Genomic DNA, 15,075 nt, shown 5'->3' on the forward strand with positions numbered 1-15,075 from the left:
ATGTCTTGCCTGACTCACTCAAGAGTCCAGGTTTCTGTAAGGCAGAGCAGAAAGCACTGGTGTTCTCTAAGCTTTCTCCTCCTCCTCTGTCAGCTCTCCTGCCCGGCAGTTGACACAGGCGGACCGCCCCCCAAATGCTTGTCTTCAGTGAAGAGTTTCCTTCAGAGGAGGAAACCTTGAATTTGTTTGTTCATTGCTCTCTGAACAACAAATAAATCATCTTCATCTCAATAAATCCAAATCTATTTTTTAAATTATTGTATTATACATTTATTACTTTAAAATATTTTATTTATTATTTTTATTTTATGTGTATGAATGCATTGCATGCGTGGAAGTGCACCCATCTTGTGCAATGCCAGCGGAGGTCAGAAAAGGTGAAGGATTTCCGTGGAACTGGAGTTATAGATGGGTTATTGGTGTCATGTGGGTGCTGGGAACCAAACCCGGGTCCTGGGCAAAAGCAGCCAGTGCTCTTAACTGCTGGCCATCTCTCCAGCCCCTATATTTATTAATGTACTTTTTTGTGCCTAAGAGAAAGGGGCACATGCTATGGTGCATGTGTAGAAACCAGAAGACAACTTGGGCATGCAACTCGGGTTTTCAAGCCTCACAGCAAGTACCTTTAACTGCTGAGCCATCTCACCAACCAAAATCTTGAGTGTTATAAGCAAAGTGTTATAGCTTAATTGTACAGTTGAGTGGGGAAGTGTGTAATCCATGACACTTGTGTTTGAGTCTTGGAAGATGGAAAGCTGATAGAAACAGAGAAAAGAGAGGTATTCATGGACAGAAGAACAAGTGATCCGTGAAAGCTGGCTGAACCGGATTGCTGTGGGATGGTCTCTAGGAATTTAGACATGTCAGCAGTGCTCAGGTGGACCTGGCATGAATATGCAAATTAAGGATCAGTTGAGAATCAACTTCCAGGGCACAGAAACAATCATAGTCTAACTTCAGGAGGCAACAGTAAAAGAAAGTTACTATAAAAAAATACGCAAAAGCAGTTATTCATCTCTCACTTCTATGAGTACGTTACAGTCGGAAAAGGACAGACAGATTCTTGTCTCTTGCACTAAAATGATAAGCTATGGATTTCAGGAAGCTGAGTTGTCATGAAACGTCTTCTCTTCCTTTCCCATGATAGACTGGGAAGCAATGTCATCCTAATGGTACTTGTGTTATAAGTAAGTTAATATATAATAATACACAGACATAGCTTTTATAGAAATGAGGCTGAACTCTTTAGTCCCCTCATGACACTTGCTCTACAGGGAACGTAAGATCACATGTCATGGAGAATATCCTCCTTTAACTGCACATGGTAAAAACAATTCTTAAAAGGGCCGTGATGGCATATCACAAAGTTAAACACGGCTGTGAAGCCATGCTCTGTGAGCTTAATTTAGTGTTCTCACCGTCTGGCTCACGCCAGGCCACTTTGTTGGATTTTGTCTCCTGTTGGAGAGTTGGTAATTCAGAGAGTGGCATTTACACCCTCGGTGCTGCCCTCTGACTGCCCACCATCATCAGATTCCTTGGTCTCGGCTCTTTGTTTGAATGAAGCCTGTCATGAAATCTGTGGAAATCAATACTAATATTGTATAGTCATGGTTTCAATAGCCTGTCATTTACTTTGATGTACATGTGTTTCCTGTCAGTCTTCCTCACTCTAAATTCATCTTGTAATTACTGGGATACAACTTAATGGAAAGTTAATCCTTCCCTGAATGACTTCAAGTTTACGGGTACATGGGCCAGGTCAGCTGGGCTAGATTCTCCTCGGAGCTGAGATGCTGAGGAAATGAACCCGCAAAGCAAATGTGCCATGTGCCTCGTCATCCCCATCCCAGGAAGGCTGGCCTGTGTTGGTAAGTTCTGAGTAGTAAGATGACCCTAGGTGATGTCTCATTTCAGTGGGATGAGCCATGGGGGGGTGTTTCTCCCGGAGTGGACTTCTGCTGCACATACACAGAGAGACAGAGGAGTCATAGTTTCTGGCAGTGGGCATTTCAGTGGATCATTGGGAGAGTTTTCAAATGGATCATTTGGTATTCAAATCTTTCTCTTTTCTTCTTCATAGGGTGATTCTTCCCCACAGTAGGACAGCTCTTTGTGGGTTCAGACAGTCGTGGTGCAGGTATGAGCTCTCTTATCACTTAAGTCTTGCCAATATTTTCTGTACTGTAGATGTAGGGTACACTCATTATATAACACTTGAATAGACTAGAAATGTTCACTTTCAGTTTTATTTCTCTACCATATGACTGAATTACAAATGTATCATAAAATTATTTTACTTTATTTTAGCTGTACATGTGATGATTTCTCGTGTATTTAAATTAAAAAGGATTTGAGACGTTTTAATTTTTAAAATTAATTATTGAATTTTTGTGTATTTTGTGCAGAATATCTCAAACAATCTTAATCATCTTTGTACCCCTGTCCCCACTGGCATGCTCCCCCAATGTCCCCCCAACCCATATACTCTATCCCCAGACATTCCCCTGTGCAAGACCATAAACTGAGGTCCAGTCAGCCTATCCAGAGTCTCTTCTCTGGGAAGATCAGCTCTTCCTCACTCAGCAGAAGTCAGCTTCCAGTGTTTCCTCAGCTAAGATTGGGGTCTCCTGTTCATTTTTCCCAGTTCTATGCTGGGTTTTTGTCTGCCTGAGTTTGCACGGGACTTGTATCTGCTGACGCCATTGCCATAGAATCATATGAGCAGGTTCCCAGGAGCTTGTAGATCTGTTTCCATATGGTCCTGCACCTTCTCCCTGGCTCTTACAGTCTTTCCACCCACTCTTTGACAATGGTCCCCGATTCCTGGGTGGGTAAAGTTTAATAAAGGGGTCCTGTCCATGGATGAGCAATCTGCAGACTCAATCTCTACATGGTGGCCATTTGTGACTTTTGTGTTCCTGTCCCTCTGTTTCATGGTGGAGCTTCATTAATGAAACTTGAGAGATTCATTAGTGTCCTCTTCATTACCCCTGTTCTATGTTCTGTGTGCCTTAGGTATAGGGGTTGCATTACAGATGTGTTGCTTTGGCCTGGGCAACCCATAAACAATGTGTGTGACTAGTTGGGATACTTGGTCTCTGACTAGTGCAAAATGAGCTTCTTTGATTAGTGGTAACTGGGATATTTGTCTGTAAATACAAGGATACATATTGTGCACATAGTAAGAAATCACATTTGTCTAGGGATATGACAGTCTTGGGGTTTTCTATAAGGTCTATGACCTCTCCAGCCATGTGTAGTTTGTTGTGTTTACTGCACTACACTTGAGTTTCCTCCCATCGAGTGGTCTTTTAGTCCAATTCCATAGCTGTTGGTTACCCCCAAGATAAAAGTGCCACTACTACACCAATGTCATATGCTGTGCTGGCCACTGATGTGGTTATTTGGTCTTGAAGCTGGTGTTGTACCCATCCATTGATGTTTTCTCTTGGCACCTTCATAGCGCTCTCCAAAGCTGTGAGAGCCAGGGAAGTGGTTTCAGGTCAGTTTAAGCTCTATTACTCCAAATCCTGTGTCCAAAGTATGTTCCATCTTCAAGAGTAGGGTCTTACTTTCAAGTTCTGGGAGGCCATCAAGGGCCGTGTCAATAGCCTGTGTAATTTTGGCAGTATCTTGGACCACACTGGCCAACAACTCATGGAAGGTCTCTCCTGTCTGGCCCTGTTTCTTATTATGTAGCCTTTAGCTACACACTTGGACTCATGTCTTCATGGTACTGTATGTGTAATTTGTCATTAGGCTGTTGGGCTAAAATTGTTCCCTCTGGATTTTTCTAAAACTAGCTAGGCATTATTTATCTCTCCTCTTACACTCCCTGTCTAATGCTTCCACCATGCCTTCTCCATTTAAAGTGCCCCATTTCCCCATTTCCCCCTTGATAACACCCGTTTCCTGTGGTCCCACCTCTTTGATCCTCCTTCTTTTCCTTTATCCCCAAGGGAGACATGTTTTTAAAACAAATATTTCTAATTCTTACAACAATGAAAATAACTTATAAATCCCTTGTTAAGTGATGACTTAATTACAGTAAAATTTTACCTAATGACCAATTACAGTAAAATATTCCCATAAGTAATAAATTGTTAAGATCGTTTAAGAAGAAATTCCAGATGTCATAGAAGAAGGTCCTGAGACCTTGAACAGAGGACTTAGAACAAATGAGCTGGAGCTGACCTGGAAGCTCCCCACAGAAGACTGGCTCTCATGGTATCAAAGGACACTGTGAAGTTGCCAAGGGAGAAAACCAGCCAATGGTTTTTCCTCGCTCTAATGACTGGCCTGACAAACTCCCACTATTAGTGCAGTAGTGGCACTTTTATCTTGGGTGTAATCAACAGCTGCTTAATTGGAAATCAGACCCACTTGATGGTAAGGAACTCATGTGTGATACTGTAAACACAGCCAAACACATATGGCTGGAGAGGTCATAGATCCTAGAGAAAAAACACTTTTGCCACATTCTTAGAACAGCGTAATTTCTTACATTATTCTAAATATGCATCTTCACATTACAGATAGTCTACCTTTTACCCTTCATCAAAGAAGCTAATTTTTGCAAATGATGGAGATGCTAACAGTCCCAGAACTGGTCAAATGCAGAGAGTAAGTGTCTGTGAGATGCATAACCATTAGTGACACATCTTCAATGCAACCTCTGCACATAGGATGAATGCATCTCTGACCTCTCATCAAAGAAGTTTCTTTATGCAGCAGATGGTGATTAACACATAAACCCAAAAGTGACCAATCAGTTGTAGAGAAGACAGGCTGCCTATCCCTTAATAGGACATCTATTTCAGACCTGTCTCCCAAGGATCATTGTGGAGGAACAGGTGGACTTCCAAGGGTGAGACTCTACATAGGCTATCTAGACTCCAGTGAATGAACTCACATCAAAGGTCATCTGGGTACACAAACTTGATTCTATAGGCCTTAACATATATGGCAGAATGCATGAAATTCATGGGGTGGGGTAGGGGAGGTGTGTATTGGGGAAGGAGTATAAAGATGATTAAGGTATATTGTATGAAGTGCACATATTTTAATAAAAAATAAAAATATACATAAAAATTATTGTAAGTGCCAGAGAGATGAATGACCACAAGCGGTCTTCCAGACAGCTGGCCAGTTACTCATATGAACTCAGAGCAACAGTGACAGCAAGCACAAGTCCTGTGTAAGCTCAAACCAGTCCAAATCCCAGAATAATCATGGGGAAGTGGGTCAGACCTCCCAACCCAACCTAAGGAACTTTTGGCAATTGATGGCTTCTGGGAGAGAGGAGAAAGGCAGTGTCTCATAGTAATGGGACTCCTGGTGGGCCCAGTGAGTGGATACACACTAAAGGACATTTGGGGAACACAAGTTGGACTTTATAAGCTGAATTATTTATATAAGAGAGTGCACTAAATTGGGCAGGGGGAAATTTTGGGAGGTGCAGATGGGGAGGGGATCTAAATACCATCAATTGGTACTGTATGAAAACTGTAAAAATTCAATAAATTTTAAATAATTGTTTGGATGACCTGAGGTGAGGAGGACATTGATCCCCACATTATTAACATCCATAAAAGAGACGCCGCCTTGAGCCTCAGACCCAGAGGAGGGGCTGGGTTAGGACTGAGGCACCCAGAAGGAAACAGCAGAGAATAAGGACCTCACAAGACCAGGTGTTTCCAGACAGGATCACCAGAGGCCTGCCTCCACCTGGTCTCATCTATGCAGAATCAAGTGTTAGAGACTTGTCTTCTAAAGACAAGGGAGTTAAACAAAGAGTATCCATCAGCAGATGATACAGCATCCATAGCATCAATAAATGAAACCTGTGGAGAGACATAGTCAAAGCTTAAGAATCCCTGCCTCCTCACTGATAATTACTTTTAAAAATTAATTGAAAGCACAGAACATAGCCTACATATGAGTCAGCAGACAGACGGACATACTGTCACCCACAATTCGTCCACTAAAGTTCCACTTAATTTCTTTAATTAACCTGCATTTATTGGGCAAAATGATGACTTTCATTATGACATTTTCATACATATTTATTGTGAATTTTTATCATAGTTACCCCCATTTTCCTCTTGAGATGTCCTCCCCCTCCCACAGGTCCCAACCTTCCTCCTAATAGTCTTCCCACCTTTCATGTTATTATTTTTTAGAAATCTAGATTCTGCATACAAGGCAAAGTATGCAATAGTTGTCTTGAGTGTGGTCATTATTTTTAACATGGCAATCTGTTCCCATATATGTAAATATACATATTTCTTGTATCCATACACATATATGAAATCTAGATTCTGCATATGAAATCACAGACCCTTTCTGAGCCTGGCTTACTCACTTAACATGATGTTCTCCAACTCTTCGCATTTTCCTACAAATGACTTGATGTTGTTCTTCATAGCTGAGTAAAGTTCCTTTGGAGATTAAAGCCATTTTTTATTTTCCTGTTTATCTGTTGATGGGCATCTGGGGCAACTCTGTACCTTGACTTTTGTGAACACTGGCAGTCAGTACGGGCATTCAGGCTTTTGTTGTGTGTCAACTTGTATTCTTTGCAGGATATACCAAGGAGTCCTATAACTAGACCAAGTGATATTTCTATTTTTCATGTATGAAGAATCATTGAACGGATTCCCTTTGTTTGCACTAATTCACATCCTGTTGGTAGTGTACACAGCTCTTCCTCCTCCCACATATGGGCAGCACTGAGGGGTTTAGTAGGTTAGTTTAAAAAAGACATGAAGTTGGAAGGGGTACATTTTGGGGTGACAAGGGAGACGTTGGAGGGGGAAAGTTGGAGGGAAATATGAAATGAAGCATTTTCATTTCAATATATTTCATTGTATACATGTATGAAATTATCAAGAATAAAGAAAAATATATTTAAGCTCTAAAGTATGCACACACACACACACACAAAAATCCTCCAGAAAACTACAATCTACAAATGGCTAATTTTTGGACCAGTAGTTCTCAAAAGAATAAAACCAAGTCCTCAACAATTATAAGAGGGGAAAGAAAGAGTTCACTATCCTTACCCAGGCAGGAAGGAGAACCTAGCCTCAGTGGACAGTCCTCCAAAACAGCACTGAAAAGAACTATTCATGAGAAAGTTAGTGGCTTCATTTCATAGGAAAATTGTTCAATAGCTCACCACTAAGTGTACTTATTTGCAATTGCTTTTATTTGGGTTTTAGTTTGTTTGTTTTTTGTATTGTTTTACTTTGATGTTATGATTATTTCTGTTTTGAGACAAGGTCTCCCTGTAGCCCTAGCTGCCTGGAACCTTGCTCCTATGTAGTCCAGGCTGGTCTCCATCTCAGTGATCCTGTGGCCCTTGCAGGATGTACTGTATCAACTTAAGAAGTTCTTTCTATGCCCTACATTGAGTTTGTTGAACACTTTGTCATGGCGGAACATTAATTTTTCAGTACTTTCCTCATCTTTGGAAACTATTGTGATTTTTCTTCATATTTCTTTACATTGTATTTTCTCACTCTGGGAGTGGACTCTTAGGTTGCTTATTTAAATTTTTTTGGTTTACATGAGTATTTAGATGTATAGAATTTTCTCTAAGAGCTCTTTGACTGCATGTTGCAATTTTTAACATTTTATTTCAGTTTTATTCTATATGAAATAAGTTCTAATGTCTTTATGACTTCTTTTATTGATTGATTTTTCATTGTACATCGTATTATGTTATATACTGAAATTTTTATATAAGAAAATAGTGTATGTTGAACTTCCCCTTCCCATCCACCAGCCAGCCCTTTTTCCCTCTCTGGCTATTCCATGTTCCCCTAGACAGCTTTCTCTCTCCTTTCATGTCATATACAGGATTTTACGTAATTGTATAAAATCAAGAATCCCACAGGAGATAAAATATATAATTTCGGTCTTTCTGAGGGTAACTTAGCTTGCTTACGATGATGATCTCCGGTAGCCTCTCTTTTCCTGCAAAGGACATAACTTCATTCTTTATGCCTAGAAAGACTTCACTGGGTGTGTATGCCACATTTTCTTTTTCTTTTTTTTCTTTTTCTTTTGGGTGTCACCTGGTTCCTGGATCAAAGTAGGAACATGGTACAGTTTGAAGGAGCCAAGGAGTAGGGTCAGTGCAGCCAGCCTGAGGCCCACAGGCAGGAGGTGAAGACAGAGCTGGTGTCAGACATGAGTGAGTCAGAAAGCAGGCAGGTAGCTTTTCAGATGTGGGGCTCCACTTGTGTCTGAGGGGAAGCAGGATGAGGAAGTCTTCACCCTAGAGTTTGTGACCACCTGGAGACTGTTACCGTCTTGTGAGCAGCAACAATCAGATGTCAGGGAAAGGCTCCTGCTTGGCACAGGTATGTAGCACGGGCAGCTGTGGGGCTGGGGCAAGCCACACAGAGCACAGTGAGGGATCAGTGGCCAGGGCCCTGGGGGAGGATGCCTTCAACTTGAGAACAGCTTCTTTGAACACCCCCATATGTGGCCTGCTTCCCAGCCCAGGCGGTGGATGGGATCCTTGACCTTGATTTTCTCACAGCACTGGTGGCTCAGGTCAGTCAGGGAAATGCATCTGCTCCCACAGAGCATCCCATGCTGCGGGAACTTCCCCTCAGGGAACCCCATGGTCCTCCCAGGGTCCAAGGAGAAACCTCACACTTTTGCTGCTCCACTTCCATGCCTCGCTTGAAAGAGCAGTGCCAGAAAGACAGCTGCTGTTTCCACTGCTGAGCCACAGGCTGGCTCACTGAAGTAGCCCAGCATCATGGCCAGGTGATACCTGAACTCTGAAGACAGAGCTCTTTGAGGAGGAATTCCTGGGGAAGGGGTAGGAATCATCTTCCAGAATTCTGAGGAAGGTCTGGAGTTCCTGGTCCTGGTAGGTATGAGAAGCAGGTGCCCCAGCATGGTGGCTACAGCACCCCAACCTCAGCTGGGAGGGGAACACAGAGGCAGAGGCCTAGGCCTGCCTGGGCTTCACTCATGGGGTGGTGCAAAGTGACTTGAGCTCTGGAGATACCCACAGCTCATCTTTATGAGAATTTTTTGCTCATTATTTTCTAGAAGTTTCCTATTTATTCTGAAATAGTAAATGCATAATGTATTATGAATTATGCTTATAGAACAGCAGTGTACTTAGGAGACAGTTTCTGCACACAGGTGAGTTAGGGGCTAACGTGTTTAGTGATCCTGTGTCTACATCTGCTTCTATTAACAATTGAAAGAGCAATGTCAATGTTCCAATACTAAGATGATGAATTATAATTTTCTACTTTCCATACTTTCCATCAATATTTTGCGTACATTGAAATTCTATCTTACACCGACATGAAAACAATTGTTTTGTCTTCTTGTTAAATTGCTTCTTTTCGATGTGGAAGTTCTCCCTTGATCTTGGTAACACAATTTGCCTTGAAGCCTAAAATTCCCGATTTTCGCATTGCTGACACCGCCTTTGTGCGTTCTAGGACTGCAGCGTGATCCCCATCTGCTGGCTTCTGGTCTCTGTCTCTGTATCTAGAGAATTTCTCCTGCGGTTTCTGAATACTTGGATCTTATTCTAATGCTTTGCTCTAACTTCTGCCTCATAGAAATGTGTAGTGCATGAGGATTTTTATTAACAGGAAAACATTAAGATTCCCATTTATCATTTATTTCCACTCACCTCCTCTTGTTTGAATCTCCTTCTCTTGACACCCACGTTTGGAGATTTTTTCCGGTGAAAATCTCACTTTAACAGTGTTACACACTCACAAGCCCACACTTGCTCCTCATCACTGTGCTGATCACGCTCCCGGGTCCACCACGTACGTTCGTAACTGCTGCTGCCTTGGTTTTTCTGAGGAGTCGCACACCCTCCAACGTCTAACTCATACTTGGGAAATGGTAATTTTCCTTGTTGTCATTTAGTGTTTGTTTCTTTGTATCATACAGTCTATAGCTAGCGGGGGAAGGATAGAATTTTCTAGAAGCTCTTTACTACCAGCTGCAAAATCCCTAATAATGACATTTTATAATAAAAAAGCAAAGGTAGGCTATGCGGATTTTTCCATTTAACAACCCTGTATTGGAAGAACTAGTTCCTAATGGGCTTCAGGAAGATCAGGCTGGTGAGGGCAGGGGTGCTGACAGCCAAGGGGAAAGGACCATCCACTAGAGCAGACAGCGATTCAAAGTCATTGGCTACATCAGAATAATGGAGAATGTGTGAGAACCGAGAGACAGAATCCCAGTGTGTGAAACATGCAGCCCGTGACACAAACGAGGGCTGCCCACTGTGTGCAGAGGGTTCAGGTGCCCGAAATTTCAAACTGCTAACACTATCCCAGAATGCTTTTAGAGGGGCAGGAAATCAAAGCCCCTTCTTTTGACAAGATGAGAAAAACTATATGTGTCTTTGGATTTAGTTAAGTATGTATTGCAAAACTTGAGGGTGCCCCTTAAACTAGGAGAAACAGAATGTGAAATTAGTTATTACTATAATGTGGAAAAAAGGGAGCAAATGAAAAACTCGATAGACATGAAGAAGGAATCGATAGTTGGAGAAGGAACAGACAAAATAAATTGTTTGGAGATACTCTGATATATAAGCAAATATAATAAATAATAGATATCTATTAAAACAGTATGTCTCAGATCATAACTTTAAATATAAACTGGTATATCTGACTATTATTTTCAATGATACTTACTTAAAACATAATTTATCAGAAGGCCTGTGGAAGGGCCAGCCGTAAGTAGAAGATCTCCATAAATCTGAAATCAAATATACTTTTCATAAGAGGTTTTACCAGCAAGTAGATATATTACCCAATGCTTAAAGGAGTTGTTTCCAATCAGGGTATGACACTTTGGGGCATATGTATTTCTAAAAATAGAAGACAAAGACGTAAAAGAAGAATTGGCAGTTTACAAAGAGATTTAAGCCTGTTATCCAGTCTCTAACAGCACTTCAACAGCTGCAGGTAGGATCTTAAATATTATTAACCATTGCTGGACTCAGGTCTCAACGATTCTCTTATTCTGAAGAAACAAAGGGACATGGAGGAAGTAATTTATTTTCACAAATTGAAAACAGCCTCAAGTCAATGCAACCCAAAGCACTAAGGTGCAGACGTTGGCCTCCAAGCTAATGAGACACCAGGAGACTGATGAGCTCTGGTGTCAGCGAGCTATGGAGCCCGAGAAGCCGGCTGATGAGCCGTGGTGTCTTTTATCTCTGTCTTTCCCATTGTTGTCCTTCCAAAGAGTTCATTAACAGGGAAGAAAGAAGAAAAAGAAGGGACATGAAAGCCGGGCAAATGCAGACAGGGCTCGCCGGACGTCCTCTCCGAGAATGCTCAGGAAAGATGTAACATGAAATTGTAACACAGCCTTCTTTCTAATTCACAAAGCCCTCAAGTTTCTTTATATCACTCACTATGAAAATTTCACTCCTACCGACTATTTGATGCATGGAACCTTTTTCTGGGGCTAAATTTTTCACCTGAGTATTTTCAGTAATAATAAGGATTCATGCAAATTCAGACAAATAATCCTCTAGCATTAATTCCCACTTAAGTAGAAATGGCTGATATATAAACTAAAAACAGAGTTGCTGACTTTTGCCATGTGTTATACCCAGTGTTCCCAGGGATGTAGTCCTGTGAGTTTTCAGACATTAGCGTGCTAGAAACAAATGCAACTTAATTAAACAATAAAACACAGAGAGTGTTAAAGAGAAGTCATGAACACTTCAAAGAGAAAACGAACTCCAAAACTCTCTCATGCTTGGCTGTTCTGCTCGGGTAGATTTCCTAGGACACAGGGTCATTATGGGTTGTATAACAGCCTGTGTCCTTCAGAATTCCTAAGCTGGGTTCCTCACACATTGTGATGGTATGTGGAGAAAACATCTTCAAATATTAGCTCGTTAATAAGGACGTGTAGCTGAAGAGATAAGTTCTGGGCCCCTGGAGGAAGAGGCCGAGGGCTGTCCTCCCTGCTCCGTGAGGACACAGGACAAGCTGGTGCCCTGCAGTCTAGAAGTTTCCTTGTATGTGTGCGCTGATTTCAGACTTCAGGCTTGGGGACAGTAGGATAGAGTGTCTGTTCCTTACTAACCTCTCAATCTGCAGTTTGGGAACACAGCAGACCACACTCACCAAGACACTGGATGAAAGACCTGAAACCCATCCTCAGGCAGGAAGCAAGTGAGGATAGCTAAACTCCTGGGAAATCCAGAGCCACTCCAAGCTGGAGGTTCACTGTCTGCGTTCTCTACCTAGCCCATTCCCAAATGGACTGAAGGACATTCCTTCCTGTGCTAACTCAACACTGTAGTGACTCAAGGTGACAGAGTATGTGACAGTCGAGTAGCTTTTCTGTCAGCTGAACTGCGGTTATGTGCATCTACTCCTGGAGAGAATCCGCGCTCTCGTCGAGGACTGACTCTGTTACAGCCTGCGAATCAGCTGTCAGTCACTGAAATACCTAGTAGCCAAAAGTTTTGCTATCAAACCTGCGAGTAGAAGGAGAACAAGAAGGGAAAGAGGACCTTCCTTACTCATCCACCAAAATCACAAGGTCACACTTTTTTTGAGCACCGTGGCATGCCTCGGGCTATCTCAAGGTCTGGTTTGTGGGCAATCATTTCTCTTACCTGGACACCACTGCCTCAGTCTGTGTTTGAGGTGCTCCTGAAAGGCTCCAGACCTCACTAAGATAGAGGCTTGGTGTTGCCCATGTGTGCTGGGTGAAACCGTGGTGTGCCACGTCCTGTCTTTTGCTACCATGAGACTAAGGAAGGTAGGGAGTGAGTCCTGCCTTCTCCCAACCTTCCGGAACTGTGCCTCTTCCTTCAGACCACGCTCACTTCCCTTCCCGGAAAGGCTTGTCAGTACTGCTTCCCCCAGCCCGGTGCTACCTGCGCCTTAGACATGAATACTTTCCCTTTCCCCTCACAGACCAGCACAGCTGTTTCTCAGCCCTGTGGCTCTAGTCATTAGGCATCTCACGGCTCTTGTTATTTTTTACTGGACTGGGTGAGCTGCCACCTAGACAGTGGAAGAAACCAAAGGAGAATATTCTCAGACCTACGTAGGTTACAGGACTGTGTTATCCCAGGTCGTTCCACCTGGTGACTGTACACTGAAACCTTGTTTTAATCGCACGGGCTTTGGTTCTTGCAGCCACATAGACTGAGTTGCTTTGCTTTGAAGGTTCTCTGTTTCCCCTTAGGGAAGAAACGATTTGGGATATTTCCTTGAAAGCCTTCTTCTCTGCGTTTACAATACAAAACTGACTTTTCATCTAATGTAATGTGTGGGTCTTTGTCCACCCTTTACAAGACCTGTCATTTTTCCCTTTTGATGTACATTGCTAATGAACAAGTAATTAAATAATAAGATTTGAAAATGAAGCCCAACGCTCTGAATTCCGCCCTCAAACTCTGGAAATAGACACATCCATATAAGATGAATGTAAGACACACAGGTAGAAGAAGGCACAAACTTCCTTGGCAGTGCTGTGAGCCAGTTTAGGGAAGAGTTCATGATATGCTTACGGAAACACGAGCATCTCGTACCACTCTTGACTTCCTCTACCCAGCTTAGCTTTCACATTCTAGCACCTTTGTGAACTTTGTGTTGGAGTCTGAGGGCTGGGTTTGGGATATTCCACTGGACAGCTTCATCCTCAAAACGAGAACCTAAGCTTCCAATAAGTTTAAAATATGTGAAAAACTCATGAAGCAAAGTTAAAGGTTAATATGAACTAATGGAACAGGAATTCTTCCAGTCTCCCCAAAATTATGATACAGAAAATGTAAGAATCTCAGGACAAATAAATACAAGGGCCGCTATTCATACAGCATTAAAACAATAATACACTGTTTTAGTGCAGCGGTTGGCACATAATGAAGCCAGTTAATTTGTAATCTGGTCATCTGAGCATTCATACCATCCGTGATACAGTGTTTCCCGGAAAAACCTTACAGGGAATCCTGGTCATGGGGCAGCATGGCATAGAATGCCGACTTCCGGTTGTTTCCAAGTCCGAACATGGGCAGGATTTTCATGAAGGACTCTTATCACAAAAGAAAGGTGATACTTACCAAAGGACACAGCAGGCCAACTTGTCCTCACAGACTTGATTGCTGCTCAGTCTGGAGAACCAGAGCTCAAATCCCAGTACCCACATTGGGTGATAGTCACCTGACAGTCCCACTCCAGGGCAGCCAGTGCCCTCTTTTGGCCTCCAACCTGCACACACATGTGATCATACAGACACAGAGACAAGCAGACAATGCAAGTACATAAGAGAAATAAATTTAAAAAAAATTTTATTATTTTTATTTTATCTGTATGCATGTTTGCCTGATGTAGGTAAGTGCATCCGTGTCGTGTAATGCCCACGGAGGACAGAAGAGGCTGTCAGATCCCCTGGGACTAGAGTTGTGGACAGTTGTTAGCTGCCATGTGGGTACTGGGATTTGAACCCGGGTCTTCTGTAAGAACAACCAGTGTTCTTAACTGCTGAGCCATCTTTCCGGCCCCAAGTACATAAATAAAATAAATTTTAAAAAATCAAAATCTCTAAAGTTAGCAACATACCGAAAATACATTTAACTGTGCAAATAATTACCTTTGATGATCTAAGAAAAGTGTGTCCAGGTGATTTTCAATCTCATAACAGCCAGCACTGACATCTGTGTCATTTGAACTTTCTCAGACTTCACCTCCTTGACCTGTTCACAGTGGTGGTGGAAGGCTTCCTCCTTCCTTCCAGTCTACACTCTCCGCCCAGCTGCCCAGATCTACATTTTTTTTTTTTTTAAGAGAGAGAGAAATGCTTCCTAGAGTTCAAATACTTGGCATTTTTTTCCTAACTATACTTACTTTTGGGTAGATTGGTCCACATTTTCATTTTGTTTGTTTTGTATATTTTGTGAGACAGGATCAAACCACATTCCCATGAATCCCATGTATGGCCAGAAGTCAGTCATCCTGACGCCTCAGCCTCTTAGTAGAGTAACCTGCATATGCTCCACACCACCCTGGCTTTGTCTAGTCTTGATTTTAA

The sequence above is a fragment of the Nannospalax galili genome, unplaced genomic scaffold (assembly GCF_000622305.1).
Source record: "Nannospalax galili isolate Female #2095 unplaced genomic scaffold, S.galili_v1.0 scaffold15, whole genome shotgun sequence".
In the NCBI taxonomy this organism is placed as follows: Eukaryota; Metazoa; Chordata; class Mammalia; order Rodentia; family Spalacidae; genus Nannospalax; species Nannospalax galili.